The following is a 24,158-nucleotide window of genomic DNA, read 5'->3' on the forward strand; positions in this document are numbered from 1 at the left end:
CTGTGGAATTTAATGATCAGGAAATAGGGATAAAGCACAAAGACTTTACATTCTACTTACAAGCTGCCTCTTAATCATAGTTGAAGGATGCCCTACCTTGGTCTCTAATGAAATCCATGTCATTTCAATTTCATACAACCGTATCTACTTCACTGTCATCCTTTCTCTCATAAAGCTGTGTAAGGCCTCTGTGACATTGACAAGACTTTCCACCCTCATCACAGAACAAGGAAGAGGGGGAAAAGAAGCAGTGAAGCTGACAAAGGGTAGTAACAAGGACTCATGGTGGAGAAAAACAAACATCAATGTATCTATGCTTGCAGATTAAATGGTAGTAAGCAAGAATGCAAAAGGTGTTGTTTTGGCCTTATGAAGAATAGTATTCTTCCCCAAAGAAAAGTCACTTGTTAGAAACAGTCTATTTTTACCTTCATTCACCAACTTTCACCAAGCTGATTTTGGAATAATTCAGAACCGTCTACAGGAGAGGCAGGATAAAAGAAAAACAAGATGGCACTCATGATTGAAGTCCTACCCTTTTTTATGTGTGTGGCCTGTTAAAAAGTGGGTGGAGCTTCAATCACAGCTGCTCCTAGTCTCAGGTTACCCTCTGAAACAAATTATACTTCCATTTCCCAGTAAATATGTTCAGGAAAAGAACAGCCAAAATATATCGTTATTTTAAAAACAATAGAAAATATCTTGCAGTTATTATTCTAGTTATAAACAATGAAAAGGAATCCAGATACACAGAATGTATCGAGTTACTATTCTCATCCTGATTCACTGTTTATTTAGATTTGGGCTTTTCAAAGTTTGGAACCTTTATATCCAAGTTTCCTGATTATGCCAACATTTAAAAAAAAAACTTTTTTACTGGCAAGCTTTAATACACTGCCATTTAGGATACCAGAAGCCAAAAGATTTTGCCAGTCCAAGTTTGGATCCAGGAAATGTATACTGTTGAATCCATTAAACATGTTGTTGGAAACTTGCATAGCCCTTTCTTTGTATGCTTATTCCAACATAAATCCGTCTAAATTCGGTAGCATTTTCTTGTAGCAAACATGCTTCAGATTATATTCTTAGTGAATTAGTCTCCTGTCTTATGTGTAATGTATTAATAGCTCCTACTTTATAAGGTTTTCAAAGAAGAAACATTGTTCCAGCAAGAGTTTGGCCCTTAGGTTAGGTGAATGGTGCCTTTGATACAGTAGCTTTTTTATTTTATTCTTGTGTTCTATTATTTATGTTTTTAATGCTTTTTTATTATGTTGCACTCTATCCAGAGTCCATTAGAGTCAGGGTGGGCCATAGTGAAACTTGTTTTAATGGGAGAAGGGAAGGGGAAATTTAGTAAATCAAAGAGTATGTTACAGGGCAATGCAATTAGTGCAAATTATATCATTTGCTCATGATGTAATTACATTACTGACATAAACATAACTTATTTCTATCTTGCTAATTACACAAATGCAAATAATCCTGATAACAGATAATCAGAATTGGAAGAGACCTTATAGGTCATCTAGTCCAAGCGGGAGACCCTACACCATTTCTGACAAATGGCAGTCCAATGATACTGCCATGGAGGTGATACTAAGTGCAATGGCATTTAATCCACTGAATACAATATTTGTTGCATCAAAATCTGGGAAATTGAAGAAACATAAAGCTTAGCATTACTAAAAAGGAAGAATGTTATTTTTACTATTTCTTTCTCCATTCTGTTTCTGTTAAAAATGTTATCCAGTTGTTTCTCCAATGCAGCTCTTGTATGTGATCATTTTCTACACCACCCCCAAAGATGGTTAGACTGAAATTTGCACCTTCCCAATATAAACCTAAAGCTTCAATCAGAGACATCAGTTTTTCCAGTCTCCAAAAATGCTAGACTACAACTCCCATCGACACTGAAAGAGTGAACTACTGGATATGAAGGACACCGTGTCACTAAGACTTTCTACACAGGTCAGGGACAAAGCTTCCTTGAAAATTCAACTTATTTTAGAGCCAGGAGAACTTCCATGTGACATTTTTAGTTGTTTACCATCACACACTAGTCTTTGTAAACACACAATCCAAAATAGCTTCAAAGAACATTTAAAAAGGGGAGAGAAACCAAAGAATATGGCTCTGTAGTTTTGGCCCTATCAATTGAACCTTGCCCCACAGATGGAAACCTGGCCACAAGGGTTAGTAAATTACAAGTATAGTGCAAAAGATTACAGTGGCTTCCTATGACTCTAGCCCTAAAGCGAATCCCACTGATTTCAGGGAGACGTATCCCACCATTAACACACAGAAGTTTGCAGCTTATAAATAAATAAAGCGTGCAACTCTTCAAATCTGGATCCCATTAAGTACTTTTAAACCACACACATTTTAATAGAGGGAAACAGAAGCACATGTTTCACCCCTCCCTGCTGCCAAAATAATGAGATAAAAGGGCTTAATCCTGGTAGGGTGATCTCCAACATGGATAATCCAGATGGGCAACTTGCAGGTTTTGGTTCTCTCCGCCACCACATATTTTCCAGAAGCTTGACTATTCAGATACTTGGCAAACTGTGGCAGAAGAGCTATTGTTCTAGAGAGGGGTCCCTTCCTTTCCCAGCCAGACCACAGAGGCAAAGGAAACTTGTCCCCTCTGTGAAATACGAAATATAAATCTTCCGTTCGTCCTTCAATATTGCTATCCCCTTATAGTCAAACTGTAAATTCAGCCATGCCTCCCCCCCCACCCCACTGCTTCCCAAGACCTCTTTTCTCTTGTCTGCCCTTTTGCCCCTATTTGGAAACAAATGTGAAAGAAAACGTTTTTTATCTGGCCTGCCCGCCTCAAGGCTGTCCATGAGTTTAATAGTCTTTGATCTTTGAGTTTGAAGTTTGCAAGGATGCCCGTTCATCTCTTGAAAAATGAACTTGCCTTTGGAATGGGGAGAGGCTGTGGGCTGCCAATAGGGGTGGTGGAGGGAGAGAAAAACAAAACAGGGCAGTCAGTGAGGTTATTAGCACTTGCTCCCAAAGAGGCATCTCATATTGACAGCTTAGACTCTCCGGTTAGAAACAGCAGTGGAAAAATACCATTGGCTACAGTTTTTCATTCTAGACCAGGGGTCGGCAACCCATAGCTCTGGAGTGCATGTGGCTCCTTCATCCCACTGCTGCGACTCCCTGTCACCAGTCGGTAAAAGGAAAAAGGACGCCGTGCTAGGAGGAGATTCTATGGTGGGGGAACCGGACTTCTGATTGGCTCCAAAATTGAATTGGGGGCTTCCGCTTAGGACCTTTGTGGCTCTTTGAGTGTTTAAGGTTGCCGACCCCTGTTCTAGACCAAGGGTTCCCAATCTTGGCAACTTTATGAGTGGACATGGCTGGAGAATTCTGGGAGTTGAAGTCCATGCATCTTAAAGCTGCCAAGATTGGGCTTCCCTGTTCTAGGCCACATTAAGCCATAACCATATTTACAAAGCAGAATAGTGGAATTACAGATCAGCTTAAGCTACAATTACTTTTAAAGCTGGTTGAACAAGCAGTAAATCCCGTTTCACTATAGTGTGACAAGTCATAAAGCACAGGCTTATGCCACAAGAAATACACACACTATGTTTTATGATTGTGGAGAAGAAAAAAGTGTGGATCATCGACATTGCCATATCTGGTGACAGCAGAATTGATGAGAAACAACTTGAAAAAATTACCAGATATCAGGACTTGAGAATCGAACTGCAGAGACTCTGGCATAAACCAGTGCAAGTGGTTCCAGTGATACTCGGCACACTGGTTGCTGTGCCTAAAGACCTAGGCAAGCACTTAAAAACAATTGGTGCTGACAAAATCACCATTGGTCAGCTGCAGAAGGCTACCTTACTGGGATCTGCTCGCATAATTTGCCGATACATCACACAGTCCTAAATGCTTGGGAAGTGTTCGACTAGTGATTTGTGATACAAAACCCAGCATAGTTATCTCATTTGCTGTGTATACTGTTGTTCTTTGTGTCAATAATAATGATGATCATCATCATCATCAAAGGACCTGCCTGCCTCTGCCCTTACTGTGCAGAACAGCAGCGTTCCCAAACCGATGAGTTGGTCTACTCTACAACATTCAGCATACCCAACTAGAATGACTAATGAGAGGGCAGCAGAGTACAGCCAGGCTGCTGAAGAATTACATAAAGACGGAAACGATTTCTCTCTGCTCCTAACAGGAGCAATTAAGATGTCTGTAGCAATGGAGGCTTTTAAAAATCAATAACAAGGGCAGTGATTGGCAGCAGCTCTCCGTATTTCCAGGCAAGCTGCGCTATGGCTTGTAATCCTTCCACTTCTGTGAGTGATGCTGTTTATTGGTGCCAGATAAAGGTCTGAGATGAAACTGCCCCACCAGGCCAAAGCAGCAATGAGCCACCCAGCTAAATCTTGAAATTGAAAGCAATGCAACTATCAAGCCAAATCCATTTCCTGCTTCCTCTTCTGGGCAAATAACATGTCTCAATCAGTTCTTACAGCAGCATCTTTCTAATGATTCAGGGAACTATTCTTCCAGCTAACTTAAATACAGGAGATTTCCCAGACTTTTATGCTTCCCTTTTCCAAAGAAGGAACAGCTATCAAGAAACACAATGACTCTTCCCTGCACATGGGGTAGATTAGGCAAGAATATGCTTTGCTTATTGGCTTCTTCTGCAACATGCTCCATTATAAGAAGATAATTGAGATGAGGAAAAAAAATACCAGTCACCAACAGAGAACTTTTATGGATACCCGCTCCTTTGTGGATACCTTCGATTCTTTTCATGGACTCCAGAAACACCCCCTTTTCTGTAAATTGGAGCAAATCACAATTTAGAGCCTAGGTGTGGTCTTTGAGAGGAGAGAAACCAGAACTGCTTTTCATGTTTGGCAGAGTAACAGTATCTTTATCCTTCCCTTTTCCTACTGGTAGACAGACACACCCTAGGAAGTAGGTCCTCTGCATGGCATCCAGAGGTACCATCTTCTGTTATCGCCCAGGGCATCCATAGCCTCAGGGTTTCTTATTTAGACTATCCAAATAAATACTGTACATGGAAGGCTAGCATGCTACAAAGCAAGGGACCTGCCTCAAGCCTTGCATTTGCAATAAATAATGAGTGGCTATATACCGTGTTTCTCATATAATAAGGCTGGGTCTTATTTTTTTTTTGAGCCCCGAAAAAATGTCTAGGCCGTCTTTTCGGGGGTGACTTAATTCCCCCCCTTGCATCTTTGGGTGGGCGGCGACGGCTTGGATGTTGACCTCGGCGTTGGTGGGGCACTTCGTATCGGGGTCAACGCAGACAGCACCATATCCGGGTGTGCAACAAAAGTACTTCCTAACGGCAAGCCCCCCCCCACCATTCCCCCCCATTTCGCATGTTTTAATATAGGCCTTAATTTGGGGGAGGGGCTTAATTTCATTTCATGCCTATAAAACATGCTGGGACTTCCTATTGGGGGAGGCTGTATTGTTGGAGAAACAGGGTAGTCTAGTGTAGGGGTCTTCAAACTTGACAGCTTTAAGACTTGTGGACTTCAACTCCCAGAATTCCTCCTCCAGTCATGTTAGTTCAGGAATTCTGGGAGTTGAAGTCCACAAGTCTTAAACTTGTAAAGTTTGAAGACCCTTGCACTAGGGCTTTCTTTAGAAATGAATCTAATGCCCAGGAAAAAAGAACAAATTTGGTCTGAAATGTGTGTGTGTATGCGTGAGTGTGTGTCTGTGTGTGCATAGCCTGGGAACAATCTCATAGATTTGGCTGTTAATACTTTGATATTTCAAGAGTGACCATATCATCTCCTTCATCCATTTTGTGAAAATGTCCAAGAAAGGCCTTCAAATTCCAAACATATCCACTAGCTTACTGGGCATCCCTGCTGTGGATGCAAACAGAAACACATAAACTGTGTTTCACATAAACAGAAACTGAGGGGAAAAAGTGACCCTCATCCCTAATGCTTCTTCCCATGGGTCTTTCCTTGCAATGCCCAGCAAATGTTTGATTCTTAAACCCTCAGTATGGCTATCCTAACCAGAAGCCAGACTTGTAGTGAAGGATCTATGGTGTCATTTGACTGTATGCTTTAAAAAAACATCCACCCCTTAAAATTTCTGTAAAGAGATTTTGGCAATCGGATCAGGCATCTATATGTATTTAAATATTGTAATAGATTAGGAAAGACACTTTTTAGGCATGCCACATGGTACTAATCAGCCCATTCCTGACGAGAGTTCTTCTGACAAGTAGGTTAGGCCATTGATTTCACCCTCCTCAGCCAGTTGCTATTGTTGGAATAATGTCCAAGGCATTTAGGGGACTCCATGCCGCCCAATCTTAGGGACATCTCCATTTTCTTTTTAGATTGCAGAGATTTGGGGAAAGCATGATTGTTAGAAATATACTGCACTGAAATGTTGAAATGTATTGGATTGTGCCCCCCCCCCCCAAAAAAAAAACCTAGTTTGGGAATGAGGGTATGTCTAGGTATTCATGTACAGATGTGTGTGTGTGTGTGTGTGTATGTTTTCTTAAGTTTTCGCGGGTATTTATATGTATGGTATTCAGCTTTGTTTGGTTTTTTTCCCACGTCATTATAGTTGTGCTTTTAAAGTTGTAGCAATGTTTCGGCAGAATCTCATCTGCCATCATCAGGCTTCTGTATTGTGTTCGTCTATGAGTCAGACTTTCACAGCCATTTCTGTTTTAAATTTGGTGCTAGCCTACTGCTGTGCCAGAATGGTTTTTTCTTCATCCTGATTGGTTGGGAGTCTTGGTCTGTGTTTATTGTTCTTGGAGTTTGCTGTGTTCTGCTTGATTGGTGTTCTAATATCTTCTGTCTGTTTTGTAGCTTTTTTTTTTGTCTTGATTGGCTGGCAACATTGTGTTTCCTGTATTGGAGGCTTTTAGTCCGGCTTGGCTCCAAGTAAATGGACGGCTATCATTTATTAGGAAGCTAGGAAGCTAGGTTTCATCTGGGTGCCTGGTTGGGGTGTGTTTGAGCTGGAGGTATTAGGGGGGATCTGTTTGTGCCCAGGTGTTTGCCTGGCTTGTGGTGTGGATATTTTTTTGTTTGTGAGTGCAGGCTTCCAAATAATTGACAGTCTGGTGGAATCATCTCTTCTATTCATGCTTTCAGGTCTTTTTTCAATCTCTATGGCTTCTCTGATAATTCTGTAGCTGGGGTTTTCTATAGTGGCTAGGGTTTTGGTGCCATGGAAGTTGATGCTATGACCTGTTGCTTTCATGTGTTGGACTAGTGAGGAAGTGTGTTCCAGCTTTTTTACTGCATTTTTGTGTTCATCTAGGTGGGTACTTATAGTCCATATAATACAGAAGCCTGATGATGGCAGATGAGATTCTGCCGAAACGTTGCTACAACTTATATATATATATACACACACACACACACATATATATACATACATACATACACACACACACAACACTTGCACGTGCATACACACACACAGCCCATGCAGTGTCACTCTAGAATAAATAATAAAAACTCTTTAACAACAATAGAAAGGAGCCCCCAAAAATGGGCAACTAAGTGTGCAATCTTGCAATAGCTTTGTTAAGGTAACTCTCTTCTCTCTCCAAGTGAAGAATGTGCATCTGGGATTGAACAAAAAACACATAAAACCATTGTTGTTTCTTTTCTTTTCTTTTTTCTGTTGATATTGATGAGAATGGGCTGGGAATTGACTGTGCAGTCTTTCAGATTTGTGGAAGAAGAATCACAGTATTTAAGGCAGGGGTCTCCAAACTTGGCAACTTTAAGACTGGCGACTTCAACTCATAGCTGGCTGGAGAATTCTGGGAGCCGAAGTCCACAAGTTGCCAGGTTTGGAGACCTCTGATTTAAGGCTTACCATGAATGGGTTTTAAATTCTGAATTACTGAAAAATGTCTGGATTGGACTCTTTCTCCTTCATTGGTTAGTTTCCAGCTGGCATGTGGTTTGTTTTTAATACAAAGAAAACATTCTTAAAAATAGCAGCTTTTTCCTGTAGCCTGAAGTGATGAAGTGGCAGAATCTAATGATCTTGGTCTCAGTCACATTACTGATCAGTTTTTTTAAAAAATAAATTTTATTAAGTTTCCAAATTTTAAAAAACATAAAACAAAACTTTATACATTGTTATCAACATCAAGACATCTTTTGCATTTCCTCACATTTTTCAGTATATGTATTTACTTATTCCTTTACCATTGCATCTTACTCTTACTATAAATCAATATCTTTTATCCTTTCATCTCAATCTTCTCCATGGTATATTTACATATTTACATATTTCCTCATTCTTTTCCTAATTGCCATTTTATTTTCTTTTTATTTCTAAACCATTCATACGAGGCATTCCAGGCCCTATGATAAATTGAATCTTCTCTGTCTTCTATTTTCATCATTAGCCTGCCATCTCTATACAATATTATTTTTTTAATAACCATGCCTTCCGGTGGAACCCTTTTTTCCTTCCAGAGTTGTGCGTACGAAATCCTTGCAGCTGTTAATATATGTAACATAATATATCTATCTGTTGTATTGCATTTTTGTGTTATTATACCTAATAAAAAAGTTTCCGGATTAAATTCAATTTTCTGATTCGTGATTTCTTCTATCCATTGTCTAATTGTATTCCAATATTTTTTCACTTCCTAGCATGTCCACCAGGTATGAAAATAAGTGCATTTTTTCCACATTTCTAACAATTTGGGTCTGAATTAAACATTTTTGCCAATCTAGCGGGAGGAAGGTGCCATCTGTAGAACATTTTGTATTGATCAGTTTTTAATGAGCTTCTTGAATGGAATCAATACGAAAAAAGTTCCCCGTGCTGAATTCAACTTAAGTCCAAGTAACTATGTCTAGAATTGACATCCTTAAAAATATGTAGCAATTATCACTTTTCATAACAGATTTTAGATGTACTGTTATTATTAAAATTATTTCAAGAAGGTTACTTGTTAGTTTTCAGAGTAGAAATCTTTCAAGGCAGCTTACACAAAAACTGTAATACCCAATACTTCAGTTTCAAAAACCACAATCTAAAACTAAAACATAACACGCCATTAAAGCCATAATAACTAAAACAATAGAATGCCACAAATGATTATGTACGAGCAGCAACCAAATGCAGCATCAACAGTGATGGGAGTGGATACCGTATTTTAAAATAAAATAACCCTTGCTAAAATTTAAAAAACAAACCAACATTTCAACAATAAACCACAATGGCAATTCTGTTTCCTCAAAAGTAAAGGAAAAAGGCTTCAAAAAGACACATGCAACAAAAACCTTATTCAAATCAACCAGGTATTGTGGTCACATTTGTTAGGTACTGTAATTTGAGAACATCGGGATTCCTCATTTTTTATGGATGGGGGTGGGGGCAGGTAGGACAAATGATGAAACGTGTTGCAATGGAAACATTGCTTGCCTTGTATGGAGAGTAAGGAAGATGTCCTTGACAGGGATATACAGAAATTTTTACCAGCGGTGGTATTCAGCAGGTTCTGACCAGTTCTGGAGAACTGGTAGCGGAAATGTTGAGTAGTTCGGAGAACCGGCAAATACCACCTCTGACTGGCCCCGCCCCCATCTATTCTCTGCCTCCCGAGTCCCAGCTGATGGGCTGGGTCTTCTTTTGTTGCCCTGCACAGGAGAACGGAGCTGGAAAGCAGGTTAGTGGGGGTGGGGAGGAAATGGGATTTTGCAGTAACCTTCCCCTTCCACGCCCACCAAGCCCACCAAGCCACGCCCACAGAACCAGTAGTAAAAAAATTTTGAATCCCACCACTGATTGTTACCTAAAATCCAAAGATAACATTAGAAAGCAACTGAACTCTTGGGAGGTGAGCTAGACTGAAAAGAGAGCAATTGGCCGCAAAACACCCAGCCGGCTTTCATGCCTAAGGTGGGACCAGAACTTAAAGTCTCCTGATTTCTAAGATAGCACCTAATCCATTAGGCCAAACTGACATCCTGTACATTCATTGCAGCATTGCAAATATGTCTATAAGGGGCAAAGCTTGTGTTGCAAAATCACAGTGCATTTTTCATTATTGTGGCAAACCTCCCAGATTCAACAGATAGCTCTGCTGTCCTTGCCTAGAAATAAAACTGTTTTAATGGCTAGAATGAAAAGCATGGGAGTGGGAAGTGTTACAGGTAGTTCTTGACTTGGGACCACAACTGAGCCCAAAATTTCTGTTTCTAAGAGAGACAATTAAGTGATGGAGGAAGACGCTTTACAAGAGGAAAGATATTGAAGTAGCAAATGATCTGCTCCATCTGCAAGAAGGATCTTTTATAGCCTCATAATTGTGGTTTGCTGAATCGTCCCTCCCTTGCAGAAATCGAAAAAGGGTGGAAGGATTCAAGCAAACTGACTCTAATGCAGCAGCCTCCAACCTTTTAGGCACCAGGGACCGGTTCCATGGAGAGAGATTTTTCCATGGACCAGAGAGGGCGTAGTTTCATGTGCCGCCTGCATCCCATGGATGGGGCTTCACTTGTTTGCATGGACCGGTTTTTGGCATGCTGCAGACTGCTGCCTGTCCATGGACCGGAGGTTGGGGACCCCTGCTCTAATGTATTAAGATTGTGAAGACTTGACTTCAAATCCATGGGATCTCCTTTGTGGATAGTTCATAGAATCCTATAATTAATCGGCCTACACCTGCTGAGAAGACTCTGGGAAATTTGGTTCAAGGATCCGATGCAGACAGAATGCACGGATCCATTCCAGTGCTCCCTTACCCCTAATTTTCATGTCAGCATTTATGGCTCTGGAGCAATTATGGGAAACTAATAATTAGTGGAAATAGTAACCTACATCACTTATTTTAATGTAAATCACCCAGATCAGAGCACTGAGATCACCTTTCACTTGAAAACCTTGGGCTGAGGGAAGATGAGTGGGTTCAAGCTACAGTTATAGTTTAACTGGCTGATTGTGGCCCAGATAGACAGAACTGGAAGTGGGGTAAAAGCAGGATTTTCACCTGCTGTTCCTACCCTAGAGTGGGAACTACCCTTCATGCATAACAGTGCCTCAGCGAAGGACCCACTGAAGTTTCTGTATCAGCAGCTGACCATTGAGTGGCCTTGGATGGCCCTGCTGTTTCCGAGAAGAAATAAACTGAACAAAGCAAGGATTCAGTTTGGGGCTTCTATAAAGAGGAGAAGAAAAGCAACCCTTAAGCAATTTGGAACCCCAAATAAATCAAAACCAGAACGAAGCAACGTCGCCTGCAGCACAGTTGTGGCCCTACATTTGATTCTAATAAACAAGAGCACGGTCTCAGCTGAGTCTGTGCCAAACTGGTCGGCTGAAAAACTGGATCCAAGTGTGCATCCTTCTGACACTCTTCAAGCAGATTGCCACTGCATTCCTTGGCTTAGCAGGATGATTTAAAGGAGGTGCAGATTCTATTTTCAGAGAATCAAGGCAGGTACAAATACTCTTGCAAAAAAAAAAAACCTCCTCTACTCTTTGTGATCAAGGAGACAGTGCTTGCTTTCAAAGGCTTTCCACTGAAATCCTCTGCTTAAAAGAGACCTGAGATTTTGAAACTGGACGAAAGCCTTGCTGCTTGTGGAGAGTCTTGGGAGTTGTCTTCCAACACACTTGGAAGACAGGAGATTGGGGAAGCCTGAAATATCAAAGGCAAGCTCCACATACATGCACACAGAGTATACATTAAACATACTCTCCATGCATTGCTCTGTGTTTTGCAGGCTGGCAAACAGGTAGGCATTGTTTTTAGCTAAAAATGATTGTAAGAAGAAGAAAAGGGAACCAGGAGCCTCTACCATATCACCTTCAATTTGTTTTTGTTTTTTTTAAAATATGGTCTATTTAGTCTAGCTGGAAAGATGAAAATACAATAGTCAAGCAGAAAGAGGGTACAAAGTGTCATCATCACTGATGGAAATTCTGCTACTTCTGTTCATTCTCCGTGCCCAAACCTGTGAACTTGATAAATGCACAGAAAGAACTAGATGTGGATCCCTCATTCCCAACTTTCCACAATACCGCTATTCTCTAATCAAAGAAACTAGTTTACAGGTTTCAGTAAGATTTGTTAATTTCACTAGCTGTTCTCTCCATCTGTGTGCATACAATAATATTCAACTCAGGTTTTTTCCCCCCCCTGCCATATAAATTTAGATTTATCTTTCTGCCATTTGCCACAATTCAGACAAAGATTTGTATTTGTGTAGACCAGGGGTGTCAAACTTGCGTCATCAAGGTGTCGTCACATGATGCATCGGGACTTTCACCCACTTTGCTAAACCGGGTGGGGGCAGGGCTAGCACATGACGCATATGCCCCGCAGGCCACGAGTTTGACATCCCTGGTATAGACAGAGTATCCTTACATTCAACCAGGTTCATGCATTCATATCCCAAGCCATCATTTTGATCCTGGCTTCTCTATCATCTCTACTCGCTGTTTTACACAATAACTTGTTTGCAGCTCAAGGCGTACTCACTGAAAGTTATTCTGCTTTCCTGTTATAATATATTTATTTATCTTTTGGCTGAGGATGTTTTACATGCAGCATTGATAATCCTACCTCAGCAAACTTTGCCAGATCCTTTGGCTTGAGAGAAAGCAGGGATCTTCCTTTCTACTAAATACTCCCTTGCTTCCCACAGCACACTCTGATTGTTTAATATGAACGTGAAAGGTGCATTCATAATTATGAGAGCAGAACAAATCACACATACAAACACACACACACAAAATTACTTTCCTGAGTAAGGTGTAGCAGAGAATATTTCACTACAGTATGCAGTACAGTACAGTATGCAGAAATTAAATGCAGGGGAATTTTGCAATTTTTCTTATTTCTACCTGCATTTATTTAATGGAGAAACAGATCCCTTACGCCTTCTGAGAAAGTGGAGTAACACTCACCCATCTCCCATCCTTCGTAGTTTCAAGAAAGATTTCTATATCGTGCAATGATAATCAAGAAAGTAGAACAGTTATAACTTTGGGGTTTTTCCCCAGGCTGAGTAGACACACTATTTATTCATCTTTGAGTTGATAGCAAATTATACTGATATGAAATTTACTGTCCCCGCAGCCAGTGCTGATGCTGTTTTGGGTTTTCAGAGTGCCAGGTTCCTCTTTTTATGATGGAAGCATTAAAGATTTTTACCCCGTACTTCAAAGCAGGACCACTTGGTTCAAGGCCCATTTTTTTAAAAGAACACCAGATGGGGATACTGTTGCTGGAAAAAGGGGTGAGTTAACATCTAATATTCTTTTGCTAGCTACATGGTTGTGAAAGACAGTGTGCTATTTTGATTGGGGAATATGAATTGATTCACTTTACAACACATTCTGTAATTTCCCAGCTATAACCAATGGGCTGGTGTGTGTGTGGGGCGGCGACACAAATATAAAGAAGGCCCAGTTGAGAAATGTGTACTAATCAACATTCAGTCTTGCCTTAAGAAGTGGCAGAGGCAGGGCAAAACACTCTGGTTTTTTTTTCATCAGAGACAAGGTTAATGGGCAATGAAAGAGTCAACATTTTAAATATTGATCTCATTTAGGTTCAGCTTAAATTTAGGTTCAGCTTCAAGAGATTCTCCCTCTTGTGCATTGATCATGGATGCTGTGAAACGCCCCTCTGGTTCGCAATGTTGCCAGGCAAAGCCTTTGAGGAGATAGGGTAGAACCAGCTGTAATTGGACTTCAACTTTGCAGGAACCCAATTGTTTCAATTCGATGATTTGCCAAGATCATGGTGGGTAGGGAAAGGAGCCAGATGCGAGAAGGGGTGGCTTAAGGGTGAAGCTTATTTTTGACTGGTTCCTTGGTTGTCCTGTTTTGAGAAGGTCCGTGCACACAAGTACCAATCTACATCTGATGGGCTAACAGTGAGAGGCTAAACCTGCCTGTCTAAGACTGCTTTTAAAGGATTTGTTGTTTTAAACATTGCAAAACCAGGAAATCATAACTCCTTTGCAGGGGTGGGATTCAAAATTTTTAACAACTGGTTCTGTGGGCGTGGCTTAGTTGGTGGGCATGGCTTGGTGGTCATGTGACTGGGTGGCCATGGCTTGGTGGTCATGTGACTGGGTGGCCATGGCTTGGTGGTCATGTTACTGGCTGGGCGTGGCCAACTCAACATCACTCACATCGAGGCATGCATCTCCTCGCCTGGCCTCTCATGACTGTGGGGATGCTGCAACAGTCGTAAGTGTTAAAAACGGTCATAAGTCGCTTTTTTCAATGGTCACTCCACACAAGCAAAGTACCAGCAAAGGAAGGGGGGAAAAAACTCCAGAGAAGTTCCTGAGATAGGAAGTCTAGTCCTGCCATGAATGCAATAAGGGTTAACGGAGAGGCAGTTTCTGTAAGCGACACCAGAATGTTTCCTTCCTGCCTTCCTTACAGGATTAGGCCAGTAATTTCTTCTAACAACCAGTTCTCCAAACTGCTTAGAATGTTAACAACTGGTTCTAGTGAATAGGTGCGAACTGGTAGAAACCCACACCTGCTCAGTAAATTCTGATCTAATTATTGCAGTGTTTTGCTGTGAATCGCTTAACTCCCTAAAGGTAATAAAAGAAACTTCACAAGAAATATTCATAAACCAAGGAGGTAGTAATGGGGGACAAAAGTGACTACAAATCTATATTTCTATATAAGTATTTACAAGTAAACCTACATTTACATACAAATGTATTTACTTATAAGATCATAACTGGGTACATCAAGGCCACGCCAACCTGGTGGCTTCGCATGCTGAGCCATGTTGCCCCATCAGCCTTAAGACAACCAGATGCACTTCTCAGAGTGTACAAAAAATATTGTCAATAACCCACAACTGCCGGTGCACTCTGATATGCCATACTTATCAATTGGAAGGTTTAAATCCAGGAAACCACCCGCTCCCCCAACAATATTTACATAGCAGCTACACTAACCTTGATGTAAAATCCCAGTGGAAAGTAAACTAGACTATCAAAAATCCACATTCTGGGGGAAAAAACATCAGACCTGTCACAAAATTAGCGGGTTTAAATACCACCCATCCGTACTGGAAAACTCTGAATAGGAACTGCACCTTGCATGTCATCTGCCAAGATTCTCTGTTTCAATGGGACAGAGTATCCTTCCCTGAATGTGGCTGTGGGACTCCTTTTTCCCCCTGATCTAAGACATATTCTTTTTTTTTTTTTTTTTTACAGATCCATTTCATCAGATTTGGATCAGGTTTGTTTTTCAGATCCCCTTGAGGGACCAGTCTCCAAAATCAATAAGGAAAACTTAAATTCAGTGCAAGCAATGTCAAGTACGCTCAAACCTAAATAAGGTGGAAGTCAGTTAATTGAGTACAGCGAAAGGGACTTTTTCCCACCTACTGAATCAGCTCTCCTTCTGTTAGATTAAATGTTACAAATTGGGGGACACATTTTGGAAAGGTTTTCGAAGAGCACAAGTGGAGCTTATGGGTGCTGAAAGCTTCCCTGGGACTTCAGAAGAGGAATGTCTCCTTTATGATACTGTCATTTAAAACACCTGTCCTAGACCACATTTAATCCTCCTTAGTCTGTAAGAAGAAAGGCTGACAAGGTTTGGAAAACTGGGGACAGAGACTACTGTTGTATCCTTCACCTAAGATGGCTGCTTCATTCTGCCATTCCTTGGGCTGGCCAGGATCAACTCATGCACACTACTTACTCTTGTGGTTTCAAAGTGCTAGTGTAACAAGGCAACCAAAACTTCACTGCTTTTTTATGTGAGTGCAATATGGGCAATATATTTTGAAATACAGCAGGCTTTGACTGCCCAGTTTGGCTTGCCATTTCAAGACCAATGACAATCACTGTGAATGTCCTGTTGCTGGCAATTGCCACTTCTCATGAAGCTCACCAAAGGACCACCATTGGCCAGAATTGCAGGAGTGCTCCAACTTAAGTTTCACACATGTTCTGATGATCCAGAAAATACTGCTTAATCATGAACATCTGAATCATGTCAAGTGGACCTTCTTATCTAGCCTGTGCCTCTCTCCAATTAGCACCAACCATATGCTTAACGCTTATTGTGTCCTTAATCTCTGCTACTTGTCAAGCCAAGGAACAGAACTAGAAATACACCATGGTTTATTTCTGATTTATTTCTTCAGTCCCTGAGGATGAAAGTAAGGGGTGAGGAAAGTCAACACCAAGAGGAGTCAACTAGAAAAAATAGGAACATTCAACAGAAATCTCAAGCTACAGTTGTCTTATTATCCAAATAAGAACTCATCAAATTCTACATTGTATAAATTATCCACAGTCTAAACAAGTATCCAAGTATAAATTATCCACAGTCTGCAACTCAGTAATGTGCAATTCTCTCTCCACCCCCATCTCTCTCTCACATACACACTTTCTCTCTCCCTCTCACACGTACACACACAAATCAATTTCTAAGCAATTTGATAAAACTACCTAAAATAGTTTCTCCAGGAAATTTGACATTTGCTTATTTCTCATCTTATTTTCTAGAAAATGTCTGCTTCCTAATTTCTAAATCTAGCCAACTATCAAATTCTGGCAGGGTTTGCATACTACACTAAGCTTTCATGTGATGGGTGGTTTTGGCTTCATATGCTATGAGAAGTCCAGCCAAATGCGGTTTATTCAATAAATTGTGGTTACACAAGCCATGACTTAATAAGATATGTGAACCCAGATCTGTAGATATAGAAATCTCCAGACGAAAACACACAGTTCTTTCCCATTCCCTGTGAACAGTTTATCTTGGAATGAAAAATGAAGTCACAGGTCCTGTGTCTTAGCAGTCCGTTCCAAAATGCTTGATGAAAACCAAAGCTTTGGGGTTTTACTTTATAGTTTAGGCTACTTCTTAATCATTATCGCTTTTAGCAAGCAATCTTCAGATTGGTGACCCGGGTGATCATTTTGGCTCAGAAACCTGAGAAATTATTATTGCACCAAGTTCTGCAGAAATTCAGGAAAACAATGAGAATGTAATCTTTTTAAAAGTAAATTTTCTGGAGCTCAAGGCAACTTACAAAAAATAAACATTAACACAACTTTAAACAAATGACCAAATATAAAAAAAATAACTCCGAAAAAGCTTCAGAGACCTCCATCACCACCAGATGCTAAAGGGAAAATTAGTATTTTCCAAGCTCCCCTAAAAATCAAAACGGGAGGAATGGCATTTTATAAATTGGGGGGCAACTATTATTATTTATTATACACAGTTAAGCCAGTCCAATTATACACACGTTTCCACAATTTTACCCCCATAACCATCATGTTAGGTAAGATGAACAAAGAAATAACAATTGGCCCAAGGTCCTTGGTGGAGATTTTAACTTGAATTTCCAAGCTTGAGACTGACATTTTAACTACGATACTATCCTGATGTGAAGGAGTTTCACATTGATTTATATTTCATGAGAACTGGTATCCCAATTAGGGCTTGACTTAATGGAAATCTGTAACTGGTAAATACCTTATATGGGGAGAAACAATTCTATTACTTTCTGCAAACATTCCTAAGGGAAGGTCCCAAGAAACTGAATGGCCAACCCTGTAAACCTATAAGTCTAAACACAAACATGCGTAGAACTATACAGACCTAAGATCGGCTTGCCAAGTGCAAAAAGCTGGATCCCTGCCTATATGTAAAAGAATATAAGTTCCTGTAACGAGCATTGATGCCGATACATTTTATTATTTTATTTACAAATGTATATGCCGCCCATTCCCAAATGGATCTGGCACCTTGCACAATGTAGCACAGAAATGCTGATTTTAAGAAACAAACGCATCCTGCACTGGTAGAAACTTTTGAGGTTTAAGCAATGGTTTGCTTTTTTTATCGAATGCATCCCTTCCTCCAATATGCAGAACTACCCTGAGAGGTCAGCTAGGTTCAAAGAAGATTACTAAAAAAATAAATAAATCTCTTCATAGGAACAGAGGAAGCTGCCAAATAAGTTCTCAAGTCTGACATGATTCTAAGATAACACAAATTCAGGTAGGAGCATCCAGCTGATCTTGGCTGATCCAGACAACCAGGATAGGATCTGGTTTAACACTTGGATGAAAGGCCACCAAGAAAACCCAGGGCTGCAGACTAGACTAAGAAACTGAACAAACATCCTACAAGAAGGCACTGACTAACCACTTCTCTATTTTTGCCCTGAAAAAATACACGGACGTATCCATGACATCATCAAAAGTCGAGTATGACTCAAAGGAGATTTTCTCTTACTAAAAGATGCTAAGACTCAAATCTGGGATCTTTTATTTGCAAATCTGGGATCTTTTATTTGCAAAGCAGATGTGTTTCCTAAAGCTTTGAAATATAAAAAACTAGAGGTATTCCAGAAAAGTGCCCAGTATTAGCCCATTAGCCCAGTATTAATCATCAAGTCAACTGCTCACCCCCATTACTCTAATAGATACAATAGATACACATTTGAATTTTTGTATAGGAGTATTATATACACAATACCATGCTCCAAAAAGGATGTTTCTGATTTTCTGATTTATTTTTAAACTGCTTGAAGTTTTCAGTGCCTCTTGAATTTTTCTTGCTTTGCTTTGAGTGAGCTTCAATAGCTGATAGTGATTCTGTTCATGTCATCTTCCTTCCTTCCTTCCTTCCTTCCTTCCTTCCTTCCTTCCTTCCTTCCCTTCCCTTCCCTTCCCTTCCCTTCCCTTCCTTCCTTTTCCTCTTTGCTCATTTTGGAGTCCTTATAATGCCCCCACTCCCAAACTAAAAACACACCTCTCCCATGGGTTGAAGGCAAGACATTCCCATCATATCCATGGTAGCTCTGAAATTAAATGATTGCAGGAATATCATATGTTTCCCCTGAATATGTCTCCAACATTCTCTTTGAAAAAGATTATGAATGCCTTTTTCATAATTCTGAACCAACTCAAGCAAGGGGACTTACTGCCCTGAGACTTACTGACTTGTGTACATGTATTATTTAGAATATCTTATGCTTTTTATCATAATCATCATCGTCATCAACTCCTGAGTTTGGAAAAGAAACTTGGAGGAGGAGTTTCATGCCCTCTATATTGCACAATGTTTACACCTACTATGCTCGGAAATCCTTCTGCTGAGCAAGGACGCAGGGTAGGGCAGGGCATGTGCCTGCCGTGGGATTCACACACAACAAAGCTTGGGACTGTTCTGTGCCATTTCCTTGCCAATACATCCTCCTTCGGCAGACAGACAACTAGCTGGGTGAAGAGTCAGTTGTTCCCCTAGTAGTTAACAGTCCCAGCAAGAATGCTGGGCAGGCAAGGAGGTGATCAGAGGCTGTTACATCAGAACTCAAGTGATAGATGAGGCATATGCAGCTTCTGCCAGCTTTGTTTGACCTGTGAAAGGGCAGGGCTCTAGGAGCTATTTGAGGAGTGGAGCATGGGTATATGAAGGCTTGAAAGGAGTGCCTGAGCCAGAGACTTTCAAACTGTCAACTGCCCAAAACCTGAGGGGGAGAGGAGGAGAGGGAGAGGGAGAGGAGAGAGAGAGAGAGAGAGAGAGAGAGAGGGAGGGAGGGAGAGAGAAGACAAGAAGGAAGGAAGGAGCTGTTCACTCGAATGCTGTCAATTTTCGATTACTATTAGAACTTGGCCTCTTGAGTAAGGATTCTGGATTTTTTTTTTAAAAAAACTAGCAAGTTCTGGGGCCTGAAAAAAAACGTGCAAGCTTGCATCTGCCTTAAGCTTCCTTCCACAAGGTTTGAAGCTCTCAATTTCCCATAATCCCTTCAAATTCAAAAAGAGACTCCAATGTTCTTCTTCATCCACTCTAGAGGGCTCTAGAGCCACACATGGATACTGGGGGACTCATGCAGCACTCAGAAGGCCCCGTCTGTACACACACACACACCCCGCTGTACGTGAATGGAAGGAGCGCCTAATCACAGACAGGTTGCATTCCCTCTGGGCAAAGGACATTCAACTTCGGAGAACGAAGTAGAATCTTTGAATCCTCCTCCATAAGAGCAACTGATGACCTGGGGTGATGGGTGGGGGAGAGAAGTTTGTCCCTTTGCAAACTCTCTGCTTCCTTGTAGCAATTCTTCAGAGGCACATCACAGCAAAGGGAGAAAACGCTCACTTCCTTTAAAGGAGGCTGCAGCAAGCAGGCGTGTGGAGTTCCTCCCCCTCTCGCTTGCCAAGGAACGGGGGAGAAGCGCCTTCCAGACACTGCGGGAGAGAAAGGGCTTCTTCTAAAAGGGCTACGGCATTGTGTTTATGGCAACCCTCAGCACTCTGGGAGCAAATCTCTTAGATATCACCTGAAAAATCTACTGCCCCATCCCAGACCTCTGCTTTTTTAAAAAGTTAACTCCTTCACCCGGTGAATTTTCACCAGCCAATTTTACCGAAACCAAGGGCCAGGCAAACTAAGGACTCCCGTTTATACTGCACTACAATCAGGTTGCCAGAGTAAGGCAGAGAGAATATACTGACCAGGAAGAGCACCAAGTCAAAGATCATCGCCTTTGCCAGCCATTAATTCCTTTCCCATCCTAGCTTCTTCCTTAAAAATCTCATTAAAATTTGGTGTGGCTTTTAGGATTGTTTTAATTTGGAGTGTGTATGGTTTTACGTCTTATCTGTTTTATGCATTTACTGGGTTTCTGTACGCCACCCAGTCCATTGGAGTTGACGGCTATACCAAATTTGAATAAAGAAGAGGGGGGGGAGGAAACAGGGTAATTTAGTGGCCTACCTTACGGGACTGTTGGTAGCCCAGAAATGCCTGCCAATTGTTTGCATCTTGGTGGGGTTTTCTCCCATGTAGAAAAGCCAATTTTTCAAATTCCCTCTCAGCCCAATTTTATCCAGGGTCATATGCATGATCTAATGCCTGATAGAGCTGCTCATATTCTCGTGTTGTTCTGATCATGGGCTGTTCGTAGGCACCTGTCTAATCCCAACACAAAGGGTGTGGAAAATGATATGGAAAGGAAGGAGGGCATATGGAAGCATTTCCTTTAAAGGTGTAGGTGTAGATCTTACTTGCCCATACTGGGAAAAAAAAAAAAAAGGGAAGGCAGGAGAAAACACGACAACTTGTCACTCAGTGCTTACACTTCTGGCACACCTACCCAGCCACGTCTGTTACTGTCACCTTTTCCTCTGGTGCTCTGACAGTTCTTTTCCTTGACAACCAAAGGCCAGAAAATGAGAGTCAGTTTCCCCATCTCATCTTTCTCTCATTAAAAATAGGAAAATGTGATTGTAAAACCACAAATGCTGGCAAGCCAACCCCAGACTACAAACAGGACGGAGCTGAAAAACACTTGCTTCTCAACCAACCTCTGAGGAAGAGCAGGAACTGCGAACTGAGGAGGTATCTCTGTCTTGGTCAGGAAGGATGCATGTCACCGGAGGCAGTCATCTGACGCAAGGATGCTCCAGCCACATCATCCCTTTCCAAGCTGACCAATTTATTGGACCCTTCAAGGCTAAACTAGGTTGCTGAGCAGGAATGCAGACTGGGCAAGCAGCCATTTTCTCCAAAGTACGGTTAACTTTGTACTTCATTTGACAAATGGGTTGGAGGTGGAGGGTGGAAGGACAAAAATAACAGCTGCTATGTAACCTTCAATTCCTGAAATCTGCAATTATCCGTGTGCTAACTGCAAATGTGAACTACAAGCCATTTAGCAGAGCTGTGCAGATATGAATGAGATGGTGAATTAAAACGTAAATATTATACATATTGGCTTGTAATTGGCAGGAACAGGGCACCCACACCCACAATCACACCCACACACAAAAATATCAACAGCTGCAGAAACCAATTAAGCTCTTAGTCTAAACTCTGATATTAACACTGGTGAAGATGCTATGATTTCACAGAAATGTGAAAATAAGAACTGCCAAGGCTTCCAGTTTATGGAAAAGCTTTTGGCCGTCTTGGTAGGCCAAATATAGTAACAGGAGACACTCAGCATGATGAAGTAGCAGTGAAAGTGGCAGACTGGATGAAGGAGGAATTTAGCTTTCAATCAAGTCTCTAACTTTTTGCCTAACCTATCTCCCCAGGGGTCTAACAGGAGAAAAGGTGTCTCATTAAAAGTTTAATCCAATTAGCAGAATATATCTGGAAGAAGTTGCTACCCAACTCCTTTGTTACCAGACTAGAATGTCATGACAAATTCATTATGAATTGCTTAATTCTTCCATTTAAAAAATGATAAACAATTCAAAACAGCAGAAGCACACAAACAATCCCTCCCCCCAAAAAAAACTAAAAAGGAAGCACTTGGTGGTACTTTATGCTTTATTTTGGTATAGAAACAAAAATTCTATTGAGCAATTCTAAAATGCTGTTTTAAGTGACCCATTAATGATAGTTATACAGCTGGTGATTTATACATCCTAAGTCATTTTCTTCTACTGTACAACAAGCTGGAAGGTTCCTGTCTCCAAAGAGCAAACAATCAGAACAAAGGAACAACAAGGAGTGGAAGATGCCTTTGAGAACCCAGAAACATCATCATATATGATCACATATAAGAGAGCATTGTTTGAAATTCTAGAACAGCATATTAGATTAGAGAGACAAAGATCTGAATGTCCTGCTAAGATCAGTGATGGATCTACAATAAGCCAGAGGCTTTCTGACTCCTTGTTATTTACATCAAAACAACTAATTTGTGATACTTATAGCAATAAATTATTATATTCAATTATATCCCAAAAATCTTGGCATGACGAGCATCAGATTTTTCTATGAAAAAATGTGAAACTTATTAAGTTTGAAACAAATCTCTAGACTCTTTAATTCTAAATATAAGTTTCTGGTTTGGCATTTTTTGGAGTTGTAATTTTTTTAAAAATCCCCTAAGTCTGAAGTTTGCTCACGCTTCGGTTAACATTTTCTTAAATTGTACAGATAAATGTCCTACTTCTGGACTTCTTTTATCTACTTATAATATTTGTAATCTGGGAAGAAGCCAAGACTTGGATCTGCTTCATATTATCCTACTATAAGCAAATAGTTCTTTGCTAAAACATCCATCTGTTTGCCTAGAGTTAAAATCTTGGATCTCTGATTGATATATGAATCAGTTAACATTTTAATTGGAGATTAAAACTTGCTTGCAGATTAATCTGTAAATTTGATGCTGAAGGTCTTCAGTCTGTTTGGCCTGGGACCAGTAACAGATTACCCACTAGTCTTTATTGGCTGTCTTGCTTATGTGCCAAACATTTAAAAATAACCAAAACAGATAATGAAAATACACAAGCTGTAAAACAGAGACATTTATAACCATTTATATAAAGTACTTTAATACTTTCCTGCATACTTTCAATATCTCCTAAGTATCCAACATCTCAACTGATTAAACTATTCTTTACCATCTTATTGGCCAAAATTAAGAGTTTATCTTAGTGACGTGATTGTCATTAACTGTGTGCCGCTCAATAACACAATAATAGTTTTATAGAAGACACATTGTGTTATTGAGCCAAACTTTTTCTCCTTAGTGAAGGGGACTGCAAACTGGAAGTCACTTACAGGGAGTTACCAATTTATGACAACATTTGGGGCTGTTTCATGGCAACTGTCATGTAAATAATACAATACATTTAACATACTTGAAAATAAGAATGAAAAATCTTCACTTTGCACCAAATGAAAAGAATAATTATTATCCACTTTGTAGTGTGAGCCAATTAGTTTGACCTCCAGCCATCAAATGCTTGTTATAATCAGTTTTTAAGTATTTTCAAGAAAATAAATTGTTATGAAATCTCCAATTATAAAGGAACCCACATCCAGTGGAAGACTGACCACAGTTTCTGTCATTTGTTAAAGTCTGTAAGTATGGAATTAAATGGGTGGGGGGGATGGATGTGTGCATTACTAGCCAAGAACAGAAATTTGCCAATATTTTTTTCAGTTTCAGACTTTTTTTTTTGTTTGCATCCAATCTAATAAATTAGTTTCAATTTGAGGAGGAACAGCTCCTGCTGTTTTTAAACCACAGTCAGAATGCTGACAGAAATTTGGGTCTTCCATAATATTGACTTTGAAATAGCTCATTTAGAAAAAACCTAATAACTTTTTTAACTAAACAAAATGGA

The 24,158-nt window shown here is 40.4% G+C and overlaps 1 protein-coding gene across 5 annotated transcripts in view; it reads right to left on the reverse strand.

The window, feature by feature from the left end:
* The window catches only part of HDAC7 (histone deacetylase 7), a 225,132-nt gene that overhangs the window by 146,165 nt on the left and 54,809 nt on the right, over positions 1–24,158 (reverse strand). The window lies entirely within an intron of this gene.

The sequence above is a fragment of the Notechis scutatus genome, chromosome 2 (assembly GCF_049901735.1).
Source record: "Notechis scutatus isolate UNSWTSFEM ecotype Mainland chromosome 2, rNotScu1.2, whole genome shotgun sequence".
NCBI classification, from domain to species: domain Eukaryota; kingdom Metazoa; phylum Chordata; class Lepidosauria; order Squamata; family Elapidae; genus Notechis; species Notechis scutatus.